Raw genomic sequence first — 14,313 nt, 5'->3', positions numbered from 1 at the left:
TATATATATATATATATATTAATTAAATTATTAGGTCGAATAATCTTATTTGTTATAACAAGTCCATATACCTCCCAAGTGATGATAACAGTCAGACAAACATACTCTTTAAACTATGGAACAATTATACTTTAAATTCCATTTTAGGTACTCTAAAGAATAATTTTCATTGAAGAAATCATTTAGCCATTACCCTGAAGCTGCTTCTTCAGAAATCTCAAAAAATAATAAAACAATCGGCGCATCTGTGACCTTTAGATAGAAATACACACACGCACATGCATCGCTAATGATCAAAGTTTTCGCATGAAGCGGAAGAACTGAAATAAGGGAAAAAAATAGTTTGCAATCTTTTGCTCTGTGGAGTTGTATAGGTCCTTCTTTCCGAGAAGATTAATTATCACGGGGACTAGCAACTGAGCCCTTGATGAGTTCCATTGGGACTGAGTAAGAGTACGAAAGCGTGTTGGCTTGCAAGATAAAGCGCGTATTACCCCGGATTCGTCTGTTTGTCGGCTGGCGGCATGTTAGGGCTCCCAATTTCCCAAAGCGATGTAGGACACAGTTACAAAGTTTCATAATATTTTTTTTTAAACAGTACACTGTTCCTCAGACTGGGGAATCCCCGGTACCCCTTCACGCCTTCAGATGCAGATTAATAATTGGAGAAAAAAATGGTTCAAAGTTTACAATGTTTGCAAAATGGAAACGAATATCATTAATGTGAATTAAACCTCCAGGGAAAACAATCCCGGGAGACCTTATTATGAGCAGAAATTCTATTCGTTGTATGCACACTAACATGACGCTTAAAACTGTTAAAAAAAAAAAAACTACGCTATACTTTTCTAAACTTTGCAGTATGAGTCTGATTTTAATAAACGAAGTAAAAACAGTTTAAATAAATACTGATTTTCATTTAGGAATAATGTATAAACATAACTATTCATTATTGTTAGAAAGTAATATTTAAATACCAAATTTAAATCTTTATCATTAAAACAAAACTGTAATGTTATTCATCACACATTTTCTCTGTCTACATATTCCCCTTACTACCTCATTTTAGCGCTTTTACTTTCGTATTTAAATTAGATTCGATTCAAACGTTTAAATAATTTCTTATTTGTCTCTCTGTGTAAGGGGTAAGCTAATGTTCGTATCTTGGTATCTCTCATTAGTAAGATCTAAACCCTTCCAGAACTTCTCAGATGCAAACAAAGCAAAATGATTGTTATCTGAGTTTTTACGCTCGAGAATTTAATTTATAGCAACTCCAAGAAATTTCAATTTTAATGCCTGAATCTTTTTTGAGAAATTTAAGTGAAGCTAGAAAGAATAATGCTTTTAAATTATTTTTGACATATATATTTCAATGCTTGGGCTTTGGAAATAAATGATTGCAGCATTACAAATACGTTTTCTTTGAATTATTGTATAGTGTTATTAATATTATTAACAATTGTTCAGTTTATAATATACAACAGAAAATGATTGAGAAAAAAATGAACCCGAGTAAACAGAAAGAAATAATAGAAACGCTATATTTTATGTTGCAGATGTATTTTCTTCAAACCAGCAGTATGACATAATCTTTTAATTATACAGCAGCTAGAGGGCACTACTGTAGGAAGAAACTTTGGAAAATGCATTTTAATGACGTCACAGTTTCTTAAACATTAATCTTTCATACTCTTAATATATAGAAGGAGAGAGATTCTGTAGCATATTCTTCTAGTCATACATAAAAAATATTCAATTTATTTATTTTTTATATAATATATTCTAATAATACGTGTTTCCGCTTATATTATAAGGGCACAATTTTGAGCACTCTGAGAAAAAGCTAATTCAAACAAGTTTGTCATGGATTTGCAAATCATAAAAATTACTTTAAGTATAACAATAATTTGAGATCTCTGTCTTATTCCAATAGAAAAAAAGGTTCTTCCACCCTTATACTAGACCATATACTAGATTGGTTGGGGCCTTCCAGACAAGACAAACCCAATTCTAGTATTAGACTTTCTTAGAGTGACAGATTTCATAGAACTGATTAAGTAGTTGACTAAGTGTTGCTATGTGTAACTGATTAAGTGTTGCTAAGCAACGGAGATTTGCAACATCAACCAAAAATTTAGTATCAATGAGCTTTTAAAAAGCCACAAAAGGATTGAGGGCAGTATTTATTTATACAGCAAAGTTGTTCCCTTTCCTGTTCGCTTCGCCACCAGCTACTATATACTCTCAAGCATACTTGTTTCCCCCTCTCCCTTAAAAGACAACGTTTTTTCTTTTAAAAAAAGAGATAATTTCGCTAACAAGATATGGAATAATTATAATTTTAAACGTAAAAATTTTTTGTTAATTTAGTAATCGTAATGAAATGAACGATTACTTGGATTTGATAAGAAAAAATTAGTTGTATGTTAAAAGAGAAATTAAACTTCAGAATACTGAATTTGTATATTCCATTGCAATCCTTTTTTGTTTTTCTACACACTTACGTAATTTCAAATTTCTGTAAGTCAATTAGTTTTTGTGCAGCAAAGCAAAATGTAATGTTTAGTTAAACTCTCAAAATAGAAGCTTCGCTCTAGCTTCTTTTTCTCCTTAATATAGAGAAAAAACTGTTTAGTTATACTTTACATAAAGGAACAGCTTAAGAATAGTTAGCAAAATCATGACAATAAATGGAAGGAGTTAATTTTACGATTGAAAGAGGCAAGCGGATTTTGGACACGTCAATGGTAGTTATAACTACAGATTGTCGTTAAAATAAAAGCGATTTAGAATGTTTTAGAACGTTTCATGGTATTGTAATTGGGTGAACGTACTTTAAGCAAGAGACTCTGTAAAATATTCTTTCAGACATAAATAAAAAAAAATCGTCGCTTGTATGATACTTAATCTATTTTCGTTTATTAAAAAATCAGAATTTATTGACTACAGTTCACAAAACATACATAATTTTTCTGATTTTTATTTACTTTTCACGTAATCTGTTCTAGTAAAACGTGCTTCTGTCTATTATGGTAGGATAAAATTCTGAGCACTGCAAGAGAAAGTTAATCCAAAGTAACTTGTCAAGGATTTGCAAGCCATAAAAAGGACTTACTTTAGCATCATTCATTTAAAAACAAGGCGCTTAAAGATTACACTAATGGATAGGCATTTCCTCCGATGCAACCGACAAAAGAAACAGTTTGGTGTGAGGCATCTCTTCCTGTTTCTCGGATGGATTTTTTCCTAACACCAAACTTCTAAAAATAAAAATCCATGAGCTTTTAAACACCACAGAGGGGTTGAGGACAGTTTGGTATAACTTTAATCTTCCCTGTTGTGGCAATTAATTACGGAATGATGAATGATAAGATAAAAGGGTCATGCGCATCAAGGCACATTAAGGACCCGAGAAAATGGTCCCCGAAAACGGCTAATATAGGAATACTTGCACGAGGAAGTAAGAAACTTAATTGACGCCTAATGATGTTAAAGAGGTGAAGTACTCAACCGAAAGAATATTTAATCACTTTATGGAGAACACTTATTTAAATTTTTCTCCTCAAATGAAAATATAGAATCCTCAGACAAAGGGAGCTATTGAAGAAAGAAGTACATCTTCGAGTATTTATCTTTTTTTCATTTAAGAATGTATTCCGTATCTCGCGATTTAATTATTAATATTGCATTTTTCTAAGAGTTCGGTGAATTGAAGAGCGAGCCAAAAATATTTTAATTTTGGTAATCGTTCAGTTCATAAAAATGTTTAATATTGAAGGGATATTCTTTCAGACCTTATAATGATAATTTAATGAACGGTATTCTGCAATAATTAATGTAATTAAATTTCATTATCTGCATAGTTTATAATGAAACGGTTTAATATAAAACCGTTCAGTTTTAATAGAATTCTAGGTAAAAAAATTAATATTATTTTAACTGTAGAAAAAAAATAGACTTAAAATATTGATGTCTTAACTGATACAAAAATAATAATCAAAGACAACAAGAATCGGGGAGGGGATCTAAATTCTTAAAATCAGAGTAAATGACTGTACCGGCATCCAGAGATCCGGTACTTTTAGCGGTAAAATTTCACGGAACAAAAAAAATCTGATACATCGCATTTTATACAGTAATATTTGATGTAAAACCAGTGAATCACTGCAGTTAAATAATTATTACTGTTAAAAATGATTGAAAAACATTTGCTGTAAAAATTAATTTTACGATAAAATTAATTTTACAGATGATGCGTCAAGGGTGCCGATTCTTTTTATCCTAATTTTACTTGGATATTTTTTTTTGCAATGCATTTTTCCACCAATTCCGTTTACCGAGAAATTTTGCCATCATTTCATTGAGTTTATTTATGAAACAGTGATTTTGTGTAAAAATTGAAAACCAGTAACATAACATTTTGCCTTAAACTTTCTAGAAATAAATATTTTTGCGAGCATAAAACCTTTCAAATTATTAAAATATAACAGTTTGCAGGATTACCACTTTATTTTCATAAACTAAAAGCAAATACAATAATTTAAAACCAAGATATAGAAATAGCACTTATGTTTGGAATCAAATAATATTCAGAAAATGGATTTTAAACATAGTTTATTAATTTATTAATCGTTAATCATTCGTTTATATTAATAAGAGTGAGATATCATTTCTGAAAAAAATTAATTAACGAAGCTTCAATTAAAAATATAAAGCTTAGAAAAAATAAAGTTTTTATAAAATGAACTTGTCATTAATCATATTTGTAAAAAAAAATATAGGAGAACATTATTTCCAGATTTTGATTTCAAATTAATATATTGGTTCAGTTTCGCTTATATTTATTAAAAGGTTAAAATCCTCCATATCATTTATCCTTTCCATATCAAACAAACTGAAAGTAATTCACAAATACTTTAAGTTATGTTCTATATTTATAATAAGTATAAATCTGCTACTTACTCAAACAAATATTTGTTAGTCCATCAATCCTAAACCTAAAAAATAAAATTTAAATTAGTAACATGAAGTTTCATACAATATCTATAAATCTAATTTTAAAACTTCTAGTTCAATTTAAAATTTCTAGATCAAGATATAAGTTGAAGGAAAATTTAAACACAAAATTAAAACTGTAAGCGATGGTTTTAAATCTTGGCTTATAACAGAATAGCTAGTAGTTTTGCGTTGGGATTACTTATTGTAATTTTATAATTCACAGAAGAGCGTATTGTTGTTAACTACTCAAAATTTTAGTAATTACTAAGTTTATATAGCTGTTGAGGGATTATATTTCTCATTTGAAGTGATTTTATTCGATATAAATCATTAAAAAATTTACGTTATTTACATGCACCGTGTTATAGCTTATATTATAAACCTATAGATATTTAAATAGATTCTTTTCATTTCAATGAAAACTATTAATTTGCAGATGCTGTGCAAATCTGCAACACCCACTATCGTGCCGGAAGGCTCCTGGTACTACAAGATTTAAACCACAATGGTATTTACGTGTTGGTTTTGTGGGAGAAAAGTCACCAGTCTTCAAGTGGTTTTTTGAATGACTTCCTAACACATCAAGAGCTTCGAAACTTTTGGAAGGCAGATAATACTTTTGACGCCAAAAATATTGTCGACGTTGCCAAGATGAAAAGTTGGAGATGGCCTGACTGCTTATGAAAGAGCCTTTCATTTGCTCTAATCATTATTGTGTGCTGTTAAAATACGTAAAATAGTAAAGCTAAAGTGTGAATGTCTCTTAAACAAATGGTGTGGGTAAACAAAAAATAATTATAGATTCATTATTTTCAGTCAGTTTTTCAGCTTAGAAACAACAAAAAGACATTTTTCATGTTGTGCAGAGTATTATAGTGCTTCTTCCACCAGCGTTTCATCAGTATGAAGATATAGTATGGACAGTGGTACGAACCTTTATTTTTTTTCTAAATGAATGGAAACTATCTCTACTTCACAAATCAATTTTGCTCCACAAAATTGGATGCTCTTTTCAAAAAATCAACTGCTATTTTCAACCTTCGCAAACTATGTCTTCATAAACTCAGTTACTAAAAGCAAATCTAGGATCCCGAATCGCTATAAATTTAACGACAAAATAAATTTAACAGAGCATACACAAAGTGATGTATTCCTTATTCGGACATTGCATCCTCTACATTCTATACACTTTTATGTTTGTCTATTCCAAAACCAATAAAAATTCTTCCATTCAAAAACTAAACCGATTTGTTTTTGTTAAGAGAAGGAGAGATATAGAGAATAAAATAAAGATAGTCAGGACATCGGACCATTTTATTCCTCCGTGATCAAATATCACATGAAGTGGTCCTTTATGTCGTAGTTTGAGCTAAGAGATTTATAGCTATAGCTTCTCTTTTCGAGTGGACAATACATACAAAGCTTCTATCGTAATGTCTAGAGACACACTATCTGACGTATGTGATACGATATCCTATGGACATCGTAAGCCTTTAGGAAATATTTCTGAAATGTCTCGAAAATAGATATGCTGTCATTAAAAGTACAAGCTTTGACTTTAGCTATGTTTGCAGCTACTCAAATCATTCTGAAGTTAGATTTAAACAATTTAGAAGCAGCAGTTTCAAGCTTTATATGAAAGATTTCGAGTTCATATTTTATTTGGGATACTGCGATGAATACAAATTTGGTGAAAAGCATGGAAAAAAAGCACAGCTGTTCATAAAGAATTTACAAGATATTCTGTACGGACAGCTCTTAAGGTATGTTTTTGAATGCTTGTCAAAGAAAGAGCATATAACTTAGAGATCATAAATTAATATTTAAATGGAAAAACGATAATCAGTAAAATTTTTTCTTAATATATATATATATAGTTTGCACTGTTTTGGAAATAATTTAGAGGTGGTAGTCACGGGGTTAACGTATGGAAGATTTTGTACTCATGCTGCAAATGTAACTGTGGAAAGTATATTTTGAAATTGACAAAAAGTAATATTATTATTAAAACAGTGTACACTAATGAATTAGATTGTTCGCGGTTTCTAAATTATTAACCTGTAAGGTTGGAAGTCTGGTAAAATTGAAGTAAAAAATTTATGTGTGAGTGTTTGCAAATTAATATTTATGCTTTTGGAAAATTAAAACGCTATCGATGTCTAATGAATAACTGTTGTAGAAGTCTGGACTTTAGCATTTAAGCATGTTTAACTTTCGAATGTAACAGAGAAGGATTTAACGGTATTTATTAAAAATACCTCCAGGTTTTCCTGATACTTGTATCAATTCAAGAAACGCTGTCATATTTTAAATTCTAAAAATTTCAACCTGTATTAGTAGTGAATGCAAAAAAGATTGTAGTTTTCTCAACTCTATGAGGCACAACCTAAACTCAAGTTCAATTGAAAAAAAATTGCAACTGCCTCAATTCTCACGATTCAATTTTTAATGAGTATTCTTAAAGAGACTCAACCTATAATACGTGGTAAGAGAAAAAAAATTACCTTTCTAAATTATCAAATCACAAATATATTTTTTTAAGAAATATCCTCTCGTATACATGCTGCCACATTAAGTAAAAGAAAAGTTAAGCTAAATTTCATTTTATAAGTCACCTTTTGCTTAACTATTAAGGAAGGGCGATTAAGTTTACAAAAAAATATTACTTTTGTGAAGCAGTAGGTACTTTAAGACAAAAGTCTACTTATTTTTAGCGTTTAACAAAGGCTATTGTGAAGTGTATGAAAACATTAAATACGGCGGCACATTCGGTGGGTACATAAGCGAGAGTTCAAAGCAACTTCTCGTAACACCCTCTAATTCGAAGTACTCAAGCCTGCATATTCCAGAACAAGCGGTCATATTAAACTACTATAATGCAGTAGGACAGGGATTCGGCCGAACTCAGGAGACAGCTCTATGCTGCTTAATTTGCCAAGTGAATATGTTCTGCAACCTCACGTCTGCTTGTTAGCGTGCTTTCGCAAATTGCATACACACTGTGTCGTATGAAGGGGGGCAGAAAAGCTATGATTTCAATTACAGGGCGATGTAATAACGTGCGCAAATAGTTTTAAAAAATTAATATGCATGAGTAATATTATAGAATCGGTAACTCATAGAAGTTAATTACTTTTAAATTTATTTCTTATTTCGAATTGGTTTCATATTTTGCAGAAAATGATATTTTATTTCAAAACAGCTTAAATTAGATTGGTTTTGAGAATATGTTATATTTAAAATTGCAAATTTTTATTATTATTGAACTAGTATGGCATATTTTTTATTTTGATGAACAATAGCCTTTCAAGCTTTCATAAATAAGTCTTTGAATCTTTAGATTTTAATGATTCATTATCCGATCGAGATGAGAATTTTTTGTTTAAATATCAAAGTATATATCCCGTATACAGTAATTTAAGTTTAATTAAATCGATTTATATTCTGTTTAATAGAAAATTATTGGAACGGCAAACTCTAGAAGGAAATATTAAAATATCAAAAGTCATATTTTAAAGTGCGATATTTTTCTTTTATTCTTGGTTATATATTTTCGAAAAATTATGGAAATTAAGAATCGAGGAATAGTATTCAGATAGTTAAAAAAACGAGATTAAAAATCTACTATTTTTAACACAGTCAATCAAATGGAAAAAAAATATAAAATAAATTATTCTAGAAAAAGACATATAATGTCTTTTGCTAATCATGATTACTGAAAATTAATCAAATTTTGCACAATTTAAATTCCATCTTTCAAGGCACCATGCAATTTATAAATGCTTAAAAACATATTCTATTTGATCTAAAATCAAACGTGGTATTTTTAATGAACTTGTGGATAAAATGCAGAATTTAAATCATCTACTTTAAAATTATAGAAAAATATATTCATTTATTTGACATAGGGAAAATTTGTAGAAATGTAACTTAATAAAGTTTAATTTCTATTTACTGTATTTCAGTAAAATAGTTGTTTTCATTCGCTGAATTACTTTAAGTCAATTAAAATAAATTATAAATAGTTTTAAACAAATAAGATAAATGAAATAAATTCAAAAGTTATACAATAAAATTCAAGTCAATATTTAAAACTGAATATTTTAACAGTAAATTTTAGTTTTGAATGCAGAAACATTAAATAAAGCGTAGAGCAGTGTATCAAATGTCAACTTATGTTGTGTTCGTCTATACAGAAACTAAAAATAGAAAAAAATTGCAGCTTCTTTACATACTGGTTGATTCATAACTGTGACCATACCATCAGTAAATCTTCTCAGTTGCCAATCTATGCAGGGCTGGAAAAAAAAATCCGGCTTCCAAGTATCGTCCCCTCTTTTCTGTGACATTGCAAATTTACGAGGCCACTAAATCTTAGTTATTGGTTTAAGAAAGGAGTCCAGCTCCAGGACTGACCGGATAACATGAAATGATGCAGGAAAAAATACCAGAGAAAAAGAGGAAAAAATTCGGGGTAAAGTGTCCATTCCGGAAAGATAGGGACGGAAATTTATAAGCCGGATATTTTAGTGAGGAAATAAGAAAGGAGTTGGGGGGTTAAAATGCAAGCCAGATGACAGAGGTAGAGCACTGTTCATAATAGGGCTGCCATAAACTAGAGTTATACTGCGATTGGATATTTTATGTAGATGGTGAAATTTGGTTTTTTTTTTTGCGGAATTTTATCTTCTTTTTTATATTTAATTGTAAACAAAAAAAAGTTATTTTGCTTTCATTTAAATTTATATAAAACTATGATTATATAAGTAATGATTGAATAAAGTAATTTAATATTCCAAGAATCAGAAGTGGTTCTAAGCGCAAATGGCATTGTGTTTTTCCAAATGGATGAAAACGAATTGAGTTATGAATTTAATATAACACAAAAGCAAAAAGGTAAAAACAAGGTGATCACAAATATAATCAACTGGGCAAACAAGTTAAAATGAATAAAATGTTGGACCCTAAGCAAAAGATACTGATATTTATTATTTTTTGTACATTGATGGAAATTCTTAGAGGGATACATTTTATTTTATTTTATATTTTGTAACCGTCGTTGAACAGCCGACCCAATTTTTTAATTTACGACAACTAATGTTCAACTAAGTAGCCATGTTATTTTGAACACAATTCAGAAGATAAGGAAAGTCCTGGATTAACTATTTGGAGAAAGTTGCCTTCGTGGAGGACTTTTTTGCTGGAACGAATCCGCATTAGTGTTACGTGGAGAGGAACACCACGAGAACCTCCTACGGTTAGGCTGCGGGCAAGGGAACTCTAACCCATGATCCGTCTACCACTGAGGATATTTCGCGTCACCACTGTGATCGGTGAAAGCCGGACGAGGAATTCGTATCGATCAGCCATTGCCAGGATTCGAACCGTGTTCATCTAATTGGAAGGCGAGCGCTCTTCCCTGAACCATCGCGACTCAAGGGCAATACTCAAATATTACGAAATGTTCTACGTTTTCGACGTTTTTCTTCTTTTCAGTTATATGCTCCGAGTATAAATTTCGTCAAAGGGCGAAATAACAATCATCAATTCTTCGAAGAAATGGGTTTTATCAAAATAATTACAATTTGTTGTTAATCTATTTTTCAAAAAAAAAAAAAAAAAACTTGTAGTACTTAGTGAGTCTAACTTTTCGAATAATCAATTTAACGTGGGCACCATATAGGCGACATAACACAAATGTACAGATAGAACAAAGAAATAAATTACACCCATGTCCGAAGCGGGATTCGAAACCCAGATTTTCACGGTAGGACGCCAGCACTTGGGCAACATGCAGGCCGGTGGACGTAATTCGTCACTTTAGTTTTGATTGTCTAATTTCTATTCTTGTTTCGTCATTCTAGTTAGCAAGCTCTCACAATGCACTACGATGTGGTTTCGAGTAGAGGAAACATTTTCGTCATGTATTTAAGAGTTCGCGTTTCGTCACTAATTACGTGATTTCGTGACGAAATGATTCTCAAAATTAGAGAAATACTGCTCTAGGATTGATGAATCATCAAAAGGGAGACTCTTATTTCTGAGAGTGTATGAGCAATGATATAGATATAAACTCTGATATGAACAGATTTACTCGCTATGGAACAGCAGTTAAAACATTAAGTTTCCGTTGTGAAGGACCGGCACTTGGTCCACGATCGCGGCATGAATCCTTCTCAGCTTCAAATCGATGGAATACTAGATTGTCGTGGAATTAAATGCCCCCTTTCAACATCATGTCATTGGTCACGAAATTGTGCAGCCATGATTTTTTTGACAAAACCTGGTTTCTTCGATAGTGACTTAATTTTTAACTCGCGACTTACTTTTAATCTTAACCACGCCGTACTATGGTGATTCTAATGGTGAATGATTCTAATGTCATAAATTCAAAAAATAAATAAGTGACTGAAAGATTCTATACTAGTTCGTTTGTGTTATGCACACATATAATCATATGGATCTGTTAAACTATATATATACTTTCATTTTTTCGATTTAAAGGTTAATTTAATTGTATGTTTTTAAACGATACCAAACAACAAGCTAGTGAAATTAATGAGAAAATAACAAATAGCTTGTAAAATTATAAACAGAAAAATTATGCTCTAGTTATAATTAACTCTTAAAAGGGTATCCTTTGTTAACAAGAATTAACTAAAAAACAATGTATGGATAATTAATTAAAAATGACAGTAAATAAATTAAAAATAATGAAGAATTAATCTACAATTAATTAAAAATTAATGTGGTTTTAATTGAAAATATCAGCAATAAATGAAGAAATGATTAAAGAGAATGCAGATATAATTAAAAATCTAAATAAATATTGCTTGCAAAATTCAACGCAAAACAAGCAAATAAAAGACCTAGCATTCCCATTCTAAGAAATGAAGTGAAGATTGCCAGATACTTTAAAAAAAACTGAAACATTAAAAAAAGAAAACATTTTCAACCCGTTTCTATCGCATTCACATACAATGCGAACTTATAATTTATTTTATTCTTAATAAAAAATAGTATTTCTCATTGCGAAAAAAGCAAATTTCTAAGTACAGTCAGACCTCTACTTAACGAAGTCCCTAAATCCGTTATATGGAAAAGTATCCGTTATATGGAAAAGATAAAAAGTTCGTTATATGGAAAATTCGTTAAATAGAAAAACCACATTTGAAATTCATAAACACTTGGCATAGTTAAAATAGCAACTGATACACCTTTATCTTGTAAATTATTATCTACTATCGAATGATTTTAACATTTTATATAACTGAAATGATTTTAACATTTTATATAACTGAAATGATTTTAACATTTTATCATATGAAGGTTAAGTGATTCCTTCATTATTTCCGTCTTCATTTTCTTCGCTCAATTTATTGCTGTATTGTTTTGATTTTTCACACTATCCAAAATATCAGATTCAGTTAATGTTTCTATGGTGCTGCTTCAGAATCAATAAAAAGAAAATCATTTATCAGTACATCAACATTAATTTCGTGCTTCTCTCTTAACTGTACCTACATTTTTTTAAGTTCTTCTGAAGGAACAGCATCCTCGTTTTCCGCTCTGACTAAGAATCCAGCTTTAACAAAACTGTCACGAATAGTTAAATCTGTAACATCTATGATTTTTCCATCTGTAACATCATAGTTCCATGCTTTAAAAATTTCGGTTATTCTCGTTATTTGGTTTTTGGCATGAATTCCGGTATGAAATGCAAATAAAAAGGAGGATTTTATCTCTTTTTCTAAAAATAAATGGCAGCGAAAATTTAATTCAAGGGCATTTTCCCCATAAAATGCGTATAAAATGTGTTAACAAGTAGGAAATGCTCCGAATTATTTTGGAAAATAGGGAAAGCGAATCTCAAAAAGAAGTTCGTTAAATAGAAAATGCATTTCACTATTTAGAATTTAAGTTACAAGGAAATTTCCGAAATGATCTTGGTTCCTCGAAAAAAATTGCAAAATACAAAAATTCTCAAAATGGAAGTTCGCTAAATAGAAGTCCGACTGTAATTTACTCTATTAAATATAAAAATATCTCAGAAAACTAAATCGTTAAACATCAATTTGAATATTTTTATCAAATATATTATTTAAGTTATTTATAATATATTTTTATACTAGGAGGCTCCGCCCCTGTTCGCTAACGCTCGCCAACCCCCGAGAATTGCTACGCAATCCTATGTGGTTCACGCCGTGAACCATGGCTCGCTGCGCTCGCTCGCCAATGAACACAGTGTTCTAGCACAAAGACATAATATATTATCATCAAAGACATAGTATTTTATCAAAGACATAGTATTGTACTTATGTAGAAGAATTCTATCAATGTTCTTATTGGCTTTTAAAAAAAGTATATTAGCTATTTAGATTGTACATGGTGAAAAAATCAAAACATTAGCTAAATAAGAAACATATTAGCAAAATAAATTATCAAATATTGCTTCACTAATATTCTGCAATTTAAAGAGTGAAAATTCAATGCATAAATAAACGCGAAATATAAAAAAAATTCAATGCATTCAATACAAACACTTAAACGTTTTTTAGACGTTTAGGTAGCTCCCAGTAGAAAAATATCAATTCAACAGCGGCCTTTTAAAGCATTCTCACTTCAATTAATTAATTAATTCCTAATTGAGTTTAAATTAAATATTTAGCATGTTTTTAGTGCATGAATCTGAATTGAACAACCTGATAATGCTCACTCTGGTTATTGTTATCTGGTTGCTCACTACGTGCTCTTGCGCGCCGAATCCAATCAATTAGAAATGAAAACTGTTGCCAGTGCGAGAAAAGAAATGTCATTTTTATTGATACATACATACATACGTACGTATTAGAGTTTTATATAATATAGATATTTCTTAAGTTATTTATTTTTAGATATTCTTGAGAAAACATTCATTAAACTTAAGAATCCATTATAAATAAGATGATTATTATTTTCTATATTGACATAATAATATACACAAAGAATATTCTTCAATGCTTGTAAAACAATTTCGACGGCATGAATTTTGTTGATTATGCTATTTTCTCTTTCAATTTTCCTACTCATTCTATGAGATAATCTTAATTCTCATTATTTATTTATTTTTTTGAAAAATGTAATTAAATACTTTTCTTTTTAAAAAGTTACTTCTATACTTAATTGAATTTATGAGCAAATTAAGGAAAAGCAAGTTATCTCTCAAAAAATGTATTAATGTGAAATACTTACTGAACGAATATAAAATTTAATTAAATGGATAATATTCTATTAAACCAGTTTTTTAAAAATTAATTTAAAGCTAGTTTATTA

The 14,313-nt window shown here is 30.0% G+C and overlaps 1 protein-coding gene across 1 annotated transcript in view; it reads right to left on the bottom strand.

The window, feature by feature from the left end:
* Positions 1 to 14,313, bottom strand: part of LOC107436783 (teneurin-m) — a 536,656-nt gene that overhangs the window by 367,348 nt on the left and 154,995 nt on the right. Inside the window, exon 3 of the mRNA XM_043049130.2 lies at positions 4,966 to 5,000. The gene's annotated coding sequence lies outside the window, so the exon portion shown is untranslated. The remainder of the gene's footprint in view (positions 1 to 4,965; positions 5,001 to 14,313) is intronic.

The sequence above is a fragment of the Parasteatoda tepidariorum genome, chromosome 4, assembly GCF_043381705.1.
Source record: "Parasteatoda tepidariorum isolate YZ-2023 chromosome 4, CAS_Ptep_4.0, whole genome shotgun sequence".
NCBI lineage: Eukaryota > Metazoa > Arthropoda > Arachnida > Araneae > Theridiidae > Parasteatoda > Parasteatoda tepidariorum.
This window is presented reverse-complemented; position numbering and strand designations above follow the sequence as displayed.